General features: G+C 39.3%; 1 protein-coding gene across 8 annotated transcripts in view; it reads left to right on the top strand.

Annotated features, from left to right (window-relative positions):
* grid1a (glutamate receptor, ionotropic, delta 1a) overlaps positions 1-14,132 on the top strand; it is a 226,702-nt gene that overhangs the window by 95,323 nt on the left and 117,247 nt on the right. The window contains exon 1 of one of the 8 annotated variants that reach the window (XM_044214811.1): positions 1,782-1,802. The exons of the other annotated variants lie outside the window; for them this stretch is intronic. The gene's annotated coding sequence lies outside the window, so the exon portion shown is untranslated. Of the gene's footprint in view, positions 1-1,781; positions 1,803-14,132 lie in introns of those variants that run through there. 8 annotated transcript variants of the gene reach the window in all.

Here is a 14,132-nt window from a genome sequence, read left to right as displayed (position 1 = left end):
GTTTATTACTGACAGTAAAAAGCTGGTCTCAGTCTTTAAAGTGATCTAAACTATCAATAAGGAAGTGTGTATATTTTGCCCAGATTTATAGGCTTGTCCCCTGATCACTGAATTTATCTTCTATGTGATTCAATTTTTTTTGTTTTATTTTAACAAGCATCCTGTTGCATTGTTCATTTTGTAGGCTTACCTTTTGGTGAGGAACGTATGTGTGTTTGGTTGTTCATTAGAGGGAGTGTTTATACTCTTATATCCCTTATACTCAAATCTAAATCCTGACCTTAAAGCTGAATGGTAACTTTCTGCACATTGTCAACCACTTCACCTGAGAGGTAATTGACATGTATGTAAGCAACAATGGCAGGCTTTTTTAGAAAGGTTGTGTGGACACCTGCTGTTTCTTTGAACCAGCCAGTGTATAACTTGAAAAAAGCCAGCCAGCAAAGTGTGCTGCTTCTGTGCTTACGCTGTTAATGTTTTTTTTTTTTTTTTTTTTTTTTTAAAGTAAGAAAGATGGTGTGAAACATGGCACATCCAGTGAGCTGACTCTGCTTTTAATAAACTAAGTGGCATTGTCAGTTCAGGCAGGTGCAACCTGAAAACCTGTTCAACATTTGTCACTAGCCTACTGTGAACAACCTCTTCAATGATGGCAAATGTGCCAAGATGTTTTACAATTCCTCAATTTTGCTTTAAGTTAATTTTTTTTTTAATTGGTGAGAGGATGGATGTTGTGCACTTCATCTGAGACCAAAAGACACAGCATCTTATGTTTTGTTCTGTTTGACATGTACAGAGGTAATGTCCCTTCCCTTTTTGTCTAAGGGCAAAATCTACCTTTTCAAATGGCAACCCCCCCCCCCAATATAATCGGATTTAACGGTTAAAGTCAAGTCAATGTATATATGGACCACATTTAAAAAAAAAAAAAAAAAAAGATGTTGACCAAAGTCCTTTACTTAGAAATTTGAAATACAATTAGATAGTTAAAATGAATACATAAATAAGTTACGTAGTCATATTAGCTTTGCATGCCTAACGGGTAGAAATTAGTACTGAGAAAGTTAAACACTGGTGAGACAAGGATGAGCAACTCCAAGTCTGCTTATTGCTGAAACACCTTTTTTGGTGATGGTCCCTCATCTATACCATATGTTGTTAGCTTCTAGACCAAGCCTAGAGGAGCACTAGAGCTGTTCGTGTATGCCACCATTTAGGATTGCTTTGAAAGCACAGATGAGTGGCCTAGGTTTGGCTGAAAACAACTCCAAATGTAGCTGCAGGGAAATAAGAAGAACAAAACACATCATTGAGGCGCTGGAACTCAGCCTCATTCATCCTTTACCCATGTCATAGGCAGTTATTTCAAGCTCTGCCATAACAATCCAGCAGCAGCAGAATCTGCAGCAAGCAACCCCAGACTCTAGCATGCCTATACGTGCTTAGTCTTGAAAAACAAGGTGTAATTTTGATTTAGTACAATAACATGTCGAAATCGCATATATTGTGTTAGTAGTGGTAAAGATTACCAACTAAAATCATTTGAAAACATCCTTGTAATCCAGTTGACTTGAATGTTGATTTAGCATGTGTTCAGTTGTATACAGGTGCACTTGGCTATATTTTTACTAAATTAAAGTCAAAGATATCATGCTTCCTGTTTTGTCACAAAGTAACTGAAAACCTAATGCTTGATTTGATTTGTGACATAAAGGACTCAGATGCCTGAAATATGGACACCCACCTTCGACCTTAACACCATTTGATTGACATATCTCCACTCTGTCAGCTTCTACTACTAGGTAACTGGAACTCTCGGCTCATCCACAGCCATTTAGATATGATTGTTACTTTGACATGTCGGTATGTGTTAATAAAATGAGTAGTCATTGACCTACCAATACAGTATGTTCACTTTATCTAAGCAGAGGGGGAGTGAAGCAGAAGGAAAGCATTTACATGGAGTCACTTTGATTCTACATGCCACGCGTGTAATTGACTTCTCCCTTTCTCTTTGTTTCTCTCACTCTTGCTCTAACTTGAATGTGCAAAATATTTTAATTACACTGAAAGCAAGTCTTTGCCCATTCAAATAAATTATTTGTTGTTTATGGTTAATAGAAATTGAATTGGCCATAAACAGCTTGATGTTATTGATATTAAATAAAGAAAATTAATTTTTATTTATTTCATTTTATTTTACACCACAGTTTTACTAAATAGTACAAAGGCATAACCATGTTCATATTTTCAATATAACTCTATTTCACACTTCAGCGCTGCATAGATTTGATTCCTTATTTGTACATCCTGATTTCATTTCTACTCATAATGTGACACCAGATTTCACCTCTTGCAAGGGTACATTGTAGAGACAGCAGCATATTTCCCAGAGAGTTTTCGGTTTGCCTTTTGGAGGACATACTGTATGACTACTGAGCCTGCAGCCGCTGGTGGCCTTATTGCGGTGCTGCGGTCTGTCCAGTTCTTCTGCCCCACTATGGGTTTGGGCCAAGTCTAACTGCAGTTCCTTGCTGTGACAGCCACCCATGGCAGAGGTTGTCACACACTTTAATGATTCATTTTTCACTCAGAACCCTCCCCTCGTGAGACAAAGCCAAACTGTGAGAGAGTGAAAGCACGTAATGGATTCCCGCTTTATCACCAAATGGCCTCCCTCTATTATGGACAAAACAAATAGAGTGAGAAAGAGAAGGGGATAAAGTCAACAGTCATTGCTATTGGAGGAGTGGATTATCTGGTCTGGTGTGGGTTGCTATTACATCAGAGAATAGTGTATTTTTCATGAAACACAAATCTTTTTGCTTACCTATTATCTCTTATCATTTGCTGAGACTTTCTTCCAAGAGGTTATTCTGCTTCCGTCTTACAAGCTCTCATATATTTTGTGAGGGCATTTTATTTTATTATTACTTATAGTTATTATGTTAGGGATTTTCTTTTTTCTTCCTACAATATTTAGAATATTTTCATACATTGACATTGAGAAATAAATAGATAAATAATGTAAACTACTGAACATGCAGACTGCATTCCCAGCTGCAGCAGTACCTTGCAAGTAAATATTCATGGTGCCTATTTTGCTGGTGACACCCGTCCTGGGTAAATGAGGCATGGACAAAGAGGTGCTGCTAGCTTGCTACCCTCTCACCCACTGGATGAGTTGACTTCAAGAGGTGCTTGATGGTATCTGTGTGTATATGTGTGTGTATGTGTCTTTTCTTGTTTACCCAAACCGCTGAGTAGTCCAGGGTTTTGAAGCAGCCCACCACTGCCTCTCTCTACGCGCCTCATTTGCAGAGAGCCATGATATTGTTTAAAATGCAGGAGGGTCCATGAGCACACACATGTGGCCCTGTCACCTCTCGGCTAGCTGGACACAACTGACAGCTAGGCGTGGAGATGTACAGATGTTTGAGTGTGTGTGTGTGTGTGTGTGTGTGTGTGTGTGTACAAACAAGAGGGAGACCATTTTCACTTTTCAGTGGTTACCCATTATGCTTGGTGGTTTGAGAATACTTAACTCAGTATATATAACTCATATTAGAACTTTTTGCTTGGGAAGATGCTTCCGAAATGGCTGCTGACCCTGTCAAGTCAAGGACACCCTGGGCCACACAAGATGTACATGTGACCATTCTTTTTCCATGCAGCTTATTATCCTTTCTACTTGGCTGGATATCTTGTTAATGATGACATACAGTTAGCTGATAATGGAAGGCCTCATTGCTGGACCAGACTGCCAAGAATTTGGTGGGTGCAAGTAGCCTTACTTCCTCTGGGCTTTGAATGATACCAAATTCATGCTGGCGAAGGCTTGGGGAGAGTTTGGGTTGGTGGGGGAAGTATATTTGTGTTTTTGTTTGATTCTTTGTCTATATGTCTATCTACTGTCTATCATGTCTGTAAATTGGTGGTATTAAGCACATTTCTTCAGTAATTGCTGTTTGTGTTGTCATCACTTTGTCAGTGCCTTTGTCAGTGTTAACATCAAAGTGCTCTTTTTGTATCTCAAACTAAATCACCACATTAATAATACATGTTGTCGTCTGAGCAAAGTTAAGTTGCAAGATGTCAGTGTGATGCCGCAAACATGGAGCACTGCTCCCAAGGGCCACAGATGGTAACTGACAGCCCACTGGCCTTGTTTACACTTGGGTCTTTCTGCATGCAGTAAAAAGAAGAAGAAAAAAAAGTAGTTTCACATGCAGAATTCAGAATTCTGCTATAAATCTACTAAACTACTACTACTAATAGTAATAAGAATGATTATGATGATGATAATAATAATAATAATTAATAATGATAGTGATGATGTCAATAGCTTAGCCTGATTTTGTGACATTTGTGAGGTCCATGATGCTTCTTTTTGTTGTTGTTTTGGTCATTTTAATGAAACCCTGAAATGCATCAGTGACTTTTTTAATTTGAATTTGCCACTTCACTGACGTCAGCCATCATCATCAACTTCCCTTATCCTCCATACACAAGTACTGAAGAAGCTGAGCCTTACAATACAGCTCATTTTTTTTCAAATGTTGTGGCTTTCTTTTTGATGTGCAGTATGTGACTGACATGTAGACAAAAAAACAGAAAACAGAGTACTCTTCTCAAAGCTCACTCAGCCTCCCTTCCTCCCCACCTCTCTCAAATATAATGCATTACTTGCCTGACTAAATTAAAATGTCTTTATCACGTGCCTGCAGGTCTATTCCAGCAGTTCAATTTGGATCAAATTTCTCAGTATGAGCTGGTTTACAGTTGACAATGTTTATTGGAGATTTTTTGCATTACTTTACCCTCATCGCACACAGCTCACATTGTTCTGACCTTTTTAATCCAGACTCATTTAGATGAGTTACATTGTGTTTTCTGTGTCCTCAAAGGCTTTTTCTTCTTTTGTGTAATGAAAAGCATGAGCAACTGCTGTATGCAAATGCTAGTTGGAAAGTCTGTCATTTCAAAAACCATCAGTCTGAAACACCCCGAATCTCTTACTAATGGTGTCCAGCAGTTATTGGTTTGCTGCTGTGACAAGCACCGACCACTTTAAGGCCACAGCAACTTAATCTCCCAAACCTCCAGACAAATCAGATCAAACCATGTCTGGGTCTACCAAACCTGTGTAGCAGGCCCCACACTGGGATATCCAAAACATTTTGCCACAGGACTGATACAACAATTATAAAATCAGTCATCTATCTGTGGCCTAAAGTGCTACTGTGTCAAGTACACTCAGGGGCTGCATTGTACAGGTATCATTTACATTGACCTCCAATGGAAGGTTTCTGCACTGCTGTTAAGTCACATTTATTTAGCTAAGCAATATGTAGTTCTGTTAAGGAAGAAGCTCAAGCTGTGTAATAGCAAGGTGGAAAATTGTATTTCCACAACAGCCCAGCACCTTTCACTTACTTCTCCCAAGTAGGAGAAACCACATCTAACTAAAATGGAAGGAGTCCATTTTTGTCCTTCGACTACTGTTCATCTGATCAACTTCACACTTAGCTGGTGTATTGCTGAGGACCCAAGGAAGTGCAGTGTCAAGTGTGAAGCAGCAATACCGGAGGCCAAGCAATCAGCCCATTCCAAACAGGCACGTTTTGAACAGACACTGCACTAGTGTTGCTGTGTGAACAGCTGAACACAATGGTCACTTTCTATTGCCAAGGTCCACAGTGCATAGATCTGCTCCTCCCATGCTGTTTGCCAGTGAGCATAGGACTTAACCTCTACCTTACCTTCATCTGAAAGGTCTTGAGCCCACAAAGATTTGGCCCCACATAGTGTGCTAAGTGCTGTGCCCAGCCAAGCAACAGGGTTCACCCATATCCAAAGGGCATGCCTGCATGGGTCCAGGATAAAGCCCAGATGTCCATAGTCTCAGCAAGGTTGATCTTGTTGGATCAGTTACATCAGTTAAATAAACGAAGCAAAAGTAGCAGGACAAGCAGCTCTTCCTAAGGAAAAAACTCAGAGATCCACTTTAAAACACAAGGATGTTGTTCCAGATGGGATTTCAATCACAGGAGGACCAACAAGTTCATAGAAAAACTGAAGGCAATTGTGGCTGCACTCCAGGTGGGGTTAAAATCACTGACCAGCGCAGATGATTAAAAATTACCCCACCTGTCCTAGAGAAATGAATCCAGTCCAAATGGGGCTTAAGACTGTGATTTGAGGATAGTACAACAGACAAAGGAGCATTCACATGGGGGTAAAGCCTATCCCAGAATGCACTGGGCAGAAAAAAAGGCAACAACTTGGACATGCCACTAGTTCATCACAGGGCGTTCTTTGGGTTATCCTATATGTGGGGGATGATTTACTGATTTATGTAGAGGCAGTTCTCTCTGTTTAAATTTAGTTGTTGCTTCTATCCTTAACTGGAGTGGGATGCTTAACAGAGGGTGCACAAGGTCAGTTTGAAAAGTGATTCCACTTAGCTGACACTTTGGTGTGAATACGCTTGCTATTTCTGACTGTATGAGTCAACAACCCAACCATGCATCACTCGTTATATATTTGGGGAAGTTTGGGATAAAGCAATGTCTCACTTTTTCAACTCTGCAACAGTTGTAAGAGTTATGTAATACTGTGTAATTTTTATGACATTGGAGAAGTGAGAAATTAGAGCAGTAGGCTGTACTCTTTGGTCAACCCCCTGAGGGGTTATTGTCTGCGTGATTAATAGAATGATTCAAGGGAAACTTGGGACAAGATGGAATTAAGAAACTACACAGAGGCTTGAGAGACAGGGTGACTGGTAGGTGAGGTTACTGAAGATGTAACTTTGCCACAGGTGGTGATCCTGAGTATAAACTTGCACATCAAAAATTCTTGCCTCTGTCTTAATGCACTGAATAGCTTCACTTTGCCTTGTCTTTCACACTATGAACACTAACCTGGGTTGGCAAGGTGCTGTGGTTTTATTCCTGACTGACTGTAGCTTCTGGTGGGCAGCCCTCCACACAAACAAGACTGACAGTGCCTCAACATGCTGCTATTCATCTTTGCTAATTAAGTCGGACAACACAGTTATGCTGACTATCAATCAGGAAGACCAGGAAGACCATGAAACTGGGGGGCGTATGGAAAGACACACTATGAATGTTCATTCCCTGAGTGTCTCTCGGTTGGTCATATTGTTTGTGCCTTTATCCACTAGCTGTTTTGCTTGCAGTTAAGCATTGTTTGTATTAGTATTGTGAGAAATGTTGCCATATTATAAAATAGTTGCAGTATACTTTTTCCTCTGATTCTGATTTTCAAGCATTTGTACACATGAACACATTCATACAAGTGCTCATTCTTCAGGTACTTTCCATAGAATTTTCCAGTATTACATGTGTGCTTAAGCACTGCCTGACTCAAATCAAAATAGTTCAAATTACTCTTTTCAGGCTTTACTGTATACAGATGAGATAAAAAAGGAATTTGAGGGAATTTACAGTACAGCTCCCTCTTCATTGAACAAAGGTCAAAATGCATTTACAGTATAGTACGTCTGCATTTGTTGTATGCTTATTGCTTTTACAGCACAGTAATGACCAAATTCTCCTTTAACATCTTTAAATTCTGACCTAAAATGTAATTATATACATTATGTGACTGATGCCTGCTGTACATTACACTGCTCTTAAGTAGTCATACTGGTGTCCATGAAGTTTCTCTGTGCCCCAGCCTGGTTTAGGCCCACCTTTCACCATTCAAATAAACTTTCCTTATTTACATATACCTTCAAATGTCTAACATTTTATGGCAAACAGAAAAGTGTATCTGCTAAAATAAGGGAGGAAACAACAATAAAAGAAACACATTTTTAATCTAAGTGTTTCCATTTTTGCTTTTTAATATTTTTTTTTCACTTTATGATACATTTTTTTCCCCACATTTTATTGTGGCCAGGTTATCCATAGTAGTAGTAAAGAAAGAATAATTCATATAATTAATGATCTTATTCATTTACAATTGTCCCATTTTTGTCTGGATGAAAGTATCCCCCATACTCCAGTAACAGAGACTGTTAAAAGAGGCTACTGTCTTTTAGTCCTTTTTTTAAAAATTCAATCTCAAAGCAGTACACAGAATAAGAATCTGTCAGACCAAATAAAGGACACCGCTGGTATAATAAGGAAATAGAAGTTTTAAAGCCCACCACCTAAAATACTTTTTATTGCCTTTTATCTACCATCAGTAGTAACAAGCATCTAAATCCAGATAGGATTATGAATAAGAGTAAGAATGTTTTTTTTTTTAATGGTTTTAATATTTAAAAAAAATTAGGTGTATTAGATTTTATGGGTTAACTACATTGAATTTAATATTAATCTTCTTGATGCTCAGTGGCAGCTCCTTTTTTGCAGATTTCACACCCACTTTTCTCTGAAACTCAACTCCTTCTCCCAAACTACACTACTTTCTCTGTGATTAATACTGCTGTCCTTTACAAGTGACAATGACTTTACCTGGATTCACGTCATCAGTGAGCTAAAAATACAGTAATTCTACTGATATTTGAATAAGATTAGGGGAAAAAAATCATGTTAATGGTTAAATACAGACTAAAATGAAATGGAGCATATATCCGGAAAGCGAGTGTTCAAGGCAAACATTTACTGTACACATACTTTTAGCTGCCCTACATGAAATATATAGGAGACAGGGCTGCAGATCACTTATGTGGTAACATGTGAAGCTGTAGTTTGTGATGATGTTGCATTGGACTGCATTATTGATTTATATTTATCTTTTATACATCAACTCTGAATAGTGTATATTCAGGATTCAGCTATTGTGTTCTCCTGTTGCACAATTTCTCCGCACAAAATTTTTTCTCCACTTTGTCAACAGAGATACAATATGTGATGTTTTGTCTTGTTTGCCCAGTAAACACAGTCTCAATGGCTAATGGCTCAGTTGGTTCAAAGCCTCAACAGTGTGGAAGAGCACAGCTCTGATGTGAAGGCACAGAAGTTAATCAGTTTCCATGAAACATTACAGACAAGCCTCAGGTGTTTTTTTCCTTCTCAGCTACTGCACACTCTCCCATCACAACTGTTGTGCTTTTTCCAGTAGAGAGAGATAGTGAAAGACCATGCTAAGAGAATACCTGTCAAACAGTTGGAGCATCCTTTGAAGCATAAGATTGCTGTTTTTGTCTTTGATCGACGCATGCAAACCATACACAAGCAGCGCACTGTGGCATGCCTTGTTTTAATGAGTGTGAACAGAAAAATGAAGAGCAGTGTAAAGATGGCTTTAAGCTGCATGAACTTTCATAGGATAGATGGTTTCAAAGGGTTCACAATCTACTTCTGCAGAAATTTAGAGAAGGAATAATTACTATCGTCCAATGGTGCTAAAAGATGGCCATCATCCCATGTCACAGAAAGAGGGCATATAGGAAGTCCAGTGCCATCCTACTTTCATTCTTGGGTCTCCAAGTCTTGCTTTCATTTGTATGTCCCCTCCTTTCCTTCCATCTGAGCAGCGATCAATCTTGCCCAATCAGCTCAAGGTCATCCCATAAACTAAGTGCAGAGAGACTGGAAGAGAGACAGAAATAGAAAAGGAACTATTGAACTGAGAGCCAAAACAATGTAGTAATAATATAAACACAGGGATAAGAGAGATGAAACTGCAATGAAATGACAGGACAATGAAATTAGGTCGGACTCTGATGTCACTTATTCTTTTTTGTAAAGTGGGATCGGCATGATACCACGTCATGGACTAATGCCTTCTTGTTGGTCTGAGTGGTAGGAGACAGACCCTCACTAATGTTGAGTCATCTCTCAAATCTGACCAAAGGCCGTCTGATATTCCCACCCCCTTCATTTCTCCTCTCAGTGGGTCGGTAGGGGCAGGTCACTGTTGTGACATCACAATAGGTGGTACAGGTCCATACCATCCATCAAAACTAAAGTGCCTATTAGATGCCTTTTAATATTTTACTATTTAAGATTGCTGAGTGCTCAACCATCATTCACTCCTGCTAAAGTGGGCTGGGTTCACTATAAAGTGCTAAGTGACATTGATTGCCCTACTGTAGTGCACCCTCAATAATGGGTTTGAGGAGATTTGCCCTTCTTCTTGCCTGCCCTGCTGTAGTTGATAAGGAGATACATAGTAGTCCGCTGAATATGTAATGGATGTAGTTTGTTTCGTTCCTCCTTCCAATTGACTCTGACTTTTGCCCTTACAGTACAGCTGGGATGAATAATGTCCTTTGCTGGTCACCTCTGAAGCAGCATTTCTATTTCCATTATCCATTGGGTAATTGATTTTGAATGGCCTTAATTGATACAAACTTACTAGTTTTTTTTCTGGGGTAGTTAATTTTGAATTCGACAAGCTCTGTGTTTGCGTCACAGCACAGTCCAGTCTTGTCTGCGGTGAGTAAGCACTTTCTAATGCCGAGGCCCCCCTTGGAAAGAGTGCTTTCAGTGGGTGATCGCATTTCTACTAAGCCAGCTTGGCTCAGATAAGCATGGCATTTTTTCGGAGATCTACTGTTTGCACATCGTACGTTTTTTGCACTCGAATACTTGGCTTAGTTTTCACCTCTCAACCTTCACACAAATAAAAGAACAAGCCAAGATAATGCAGAGCTCTAGCCAGGGGTGGAGTCATCTGGGGCAGTTGGACGACAAACCAGCAAAATACATAATTAAGAGTGACTATATATTCATGATATTTCAGACTGAAGGGGAAACAAAGGGTTATTTCAGCGTCCAGCCTCCTTGGTGTTTGATTTCTACTGCTGAGGCAGGCTGAATGTCAAATGTCAGTCTGAAAAGTGTGGCTCCTGCTGATGACTCATAGCTTGCAGCAGAGTACAGTCTTTTAAATGTTATATTAAAGAAGACTCAAAGTGTGGCTCCTGCAAATGATAGCTGATGCACGATTTAGCAATTTTGATAACTGCTCTCACCCTCAGAATATTTAACTTATAGTAATGATTACTGATGTCTATATCAGATATCATATCATTTCTTAACTGTCTTGACTTTTTTGGGTCAAAACATTAAACACAACAAGGCCAGGAAATTAGCTCACAGTCACAGACTGGACCATAATTCATTTTGTTTCCAAAGAGACACAGGACAAATCTATGTAGCATATGTATGGCAAATCTATTGGCTTGTTAGCGCAAATGATTTAGTAGCACAGTTTAATGGGCTTTAGTCAGCTGTAGTTTTTGAAAATATTAATCCTTGAAGCCACAGTTGTCTATTTTCTCATGCATGATTAGTCATTCAGTTTGGTACATAACTTAAAATAAGCTCCAAGGCTAATATCATTGTGTTCTTCATTGACACCCACAACAACAACCCACATCCCAAGGGATTATACATTTGCTCCTCATGTTTTCCACTTCATGTTTCTCAAATAGCCTATTTGCAAAAAGGTCTCCATGTATGTAAGAATAGTTATGTTTTTCTTTGAATAGGAGACACTATAAAAATATTTTTAATGGGCTATTTAATGGGAATGCAGGGGTCTATTCCTGGTAACCCTTGTCTGTGAGCACATTTGCAGAGGAATTATATCAATGATATAAGTCTGTCAGCATATTTGTGCAGTTCAGGAGAAAAACAAAAAGGCAAATCATTATTTCTCTCAATTAAAAATGGAAAAATAGGCATATGAATTACTTTTGAATTGTGCATCACTTATTTTCAAGCACTGGAGACTAAAGCAGAGTCACTGGAAGGAGCTGTCTGTAATTGCTAGACCACTGATTCTCATCTAATTATTGTGTCTTTGTAATTGGAATTACAGATAACCACCAGGCCCCTGTTTCCTTATTGCCCAGATAACTGGGTGTCGATGGTGCAGGGGTTGACTGAAAGAAAGTAGAACAGAGTAAAGAAAGAGGGAGTAGAGATTAAAATGGAAAAAGGGAGATTAATTGTCTGTTGTTCTAAGATTGGCTCTCAGCTTCCAGCTCCTTGCTGTGCATTTACATGGTGGAGATGAAAAGGAACCCTTGTGTCCTGCCTTCCCATGCTGATGAAATTAGGGGAGACCCCACAGTGATAGTGAAATTGAAAAAAAGAAGGCACTAGAAGACCATGAGAAAGTGAGGCAGATCTGAAACATAGCTAGAGTGACAGAAAGGAAAAGGATACAAGATAAAAGGCAGGGGTTTTATTGCTACACTCTCTACATTAGTTCAGTCCCTACTTGACCTGTTCACTGAACAAGAAAAAGATATTTTCTAATCATACTATTAGTTCTTGGAATATAGTTTGTAAACCCTCACCACTAATCCTTTTTAGTCATACAAAAATGAATGCAAATGCAAATACACTTTTTGCTGTTTTCAATTATTGTAATCCGGCTGGTGAAGGGCTATCTTGGGATAATACAGAGTCTGACATTTGACAGTCTATTGAAGGTTTTCTTTCATTGTGTAATTGTGAAATTACTATTGAAATGACAGAAATACCCAAGTTTGAACCAGGTTACAAATCCATGCCATCCCTGTTAAGTCCTGTTCAGATGAATCCCCACTAAGTGCACCAGTCAGATCAGCCTGCCCGGTTTTTAGTGTTAATATTTCCTGGATACAAAGGGGAAAGCGCTGTCATCTTTTATAGCATATTTCTGCCATGGATATCTTACAATCAGATTTCTTTAGTTATTATTACAGATCACCATGCTACTAGAAGCACTTGTCAGGAAAAGAGAGACTTGCAATGACTCCTGAAGGCGACATGCATTAACACATCCGACATTCCTTAATGTTCTTGCTACTATTTCTCCTCAAGGGCATTATTCAAGTGAAGTCATCAAGAGACGAGAGGAATGGGTGACAGATAAAAGATTTGTCCGCTCAGAGAAAAATGCTGTGTAATTCAACATGTATATGTATGCATGGGTATGTGTTTTTGTGTGTGTAGTGGTTGGGGGGGGGTCATAAAGGCACCTCATCAGAATGCTACTGTCATTCATACTTTGAACTGCAGCACCATGAACATAAAAATAGCCAGAGGTGAGGGCTTCTTGCCAATTACTCTGAAATATAGGGAGAATTCAATTATGGCTGTGCATGCATGTGTGAAGGGATTTGGAGGCGAGACATTCTTGAGGTGTTTCAGTGGTGGCAGTAGGCTTAAAATTTCAGGGCTAAGTTTGCCTGAAACATTAAATGATAAGAGAATTAAAAGAAAATGGCTCACAAATTCATGCACACACACACACACACACACACACACACACACACACACAGTTTTCTGCCAGGTATGAATCTTGTTCCAAACGCCACATTTCTAGCCCCTGTAATAGCATTGCAAACCATTAACCAATTCAACCTCCAGACATCTTATTCATTTTTAATTCCTTTTTTGGTTTGTCTATTTTATTGCAGCAGTGTAATACTCTGATAAAAGATTGGAGATATATTGCCTTATTTTCCTGACTGCTGAGAAGTTCAGACTCATTTGTGAAGGGGAATTTAATGGTATAGGCTGATACAATTGGTAGCTGTCCTTTTACATGGTATCCTCTTCATTGATTTGAGAAAGGTGGTGGCAGTTCCCTTGTTGCTAATAGCCTGGTGATGTGTCTAATCGGTGATTGGGTGACCTTTACAGGAGACACCCTACCTCCTTCCCCCCTATGTAGCCACACACACACACACGCACAAGCACACACACACCAGTCAAGGACTATTAATCCGGTGAGTTAGCTTGCGATCACCACACCATATGCCATTTTCATCTTCAAGTGAAATCAACAGGTAATAAGGAACAAATGATTCCCTCCTATTCCATTTAAGAGATGGGGGCAAATTCACAAAAGGATTGCGAAGCTTTTGCGGCTGCTAAACCTGCATACATAAGACAAAAAGCGCTAATAGCCACACACAGTTAGAGTGAAATTATTAGTGTCTTCAGAGAGTTGGTGGTAACTGAAGCGCATTGTGTCACGCCCAGACTTTCCAGTGATAATGGCAGCAGTGATTGTCGCCAGGCGAAGCAATAGCGCATCACAGTACATCATATGCGCACAGGTGGCACAGAGACAGTACAATACCTGATATTTACTATGAGGGAATGAAACTGTAAAACAACATAAAACCTGCAGCTGTGAGAAGTGGA

Source organism: Siniperca chuatsi, linkage group LG11, assembly GCF_020085105.1.
Source record: "Siniperca chuatsi isolate FFG_IHB_CAS linkage group LG11, ASM2008510v1, whole genome shotgun sequence".
Lineage (NCBI taxonomy): Eukaryota > Metazoa > Chordata > Actinopteri > Centrarchiformes > Sinipercidae > Siniperca > Siniperca chuatsi.
Note: the sequence above shows the minus strand (reverse complement) of the source record. Positions and strands in the feature narration are given on the sequence as shown.